Here is a 608-nt window from a genome sequence, read left to right as displayed (position 1 = left end):
GGGGGGGTGGGGGGGAGGCGGTGCAGAGTCTGCAGTTGCCCCTCCAAGTGCCCTGGCTTGGACCTTGCCCATCAGTGCAGCTAAAACCTCCAATAACTTGAGCCCAGAGTGGCGTCTTTCCCAGCAGGACAGAAAGCAAAGTGACCGGCTACACAAGGGGGCCAAAGGAAGGGTCAGGGTGGCCCATGAGAGGACTTGGGGGGAGGAGAAGGGAGCCCAAGGGGAAGCACCTGCGTCTCTCACAATGCTCTTACCACATCCTGCAGTGCCCCACTGTTTAGGTCGCCCCCTTATGTTTGAATGTCCTGCCTTTGATGATATTCTCACCCTTGCCTCTGAGCCCCTCCCCAGCTCCTCCCAGGGGCCCAGAGCCCTCGGGCTGAGCCAGGAGGCACCTGAGCACCTCCTCAACCCAGTGTCCTGTATATTAACTTATTGGTCCTGTGTGAAGCCCGTGCCGTGGGTGTGTACTGGGCAGCAGGGCTGGAACTGGGTGGGTTTTAGTGCCAAATACTTCAATAAAGTCTCTCCTTTGTGATTGGTCAAACTGATGAAGGGCCCTTTTGTGTCACATTTGCTGAACAAGGCTGCCCAGCCCTGCAGGCTGC

This window comes from Condylura cristata, unplaced genomic scaffold (genome assembly GCF_000260355.1).
Source record: "Condylura cristata isolate star-nosed mole 26May11 unplaced genomic scaffold, ConCri1.0 scaffold00018, whole genome shotgun sequence".
Taxonomy (NCBI): Eukaryota; Metazoa; Chordata; class Mammalia; order Eulipotyphla; family Talpidae; genus Condylura; species Condylura cristata.
This window is presented reverse-complemented; position numbering follows the sequence as displayed.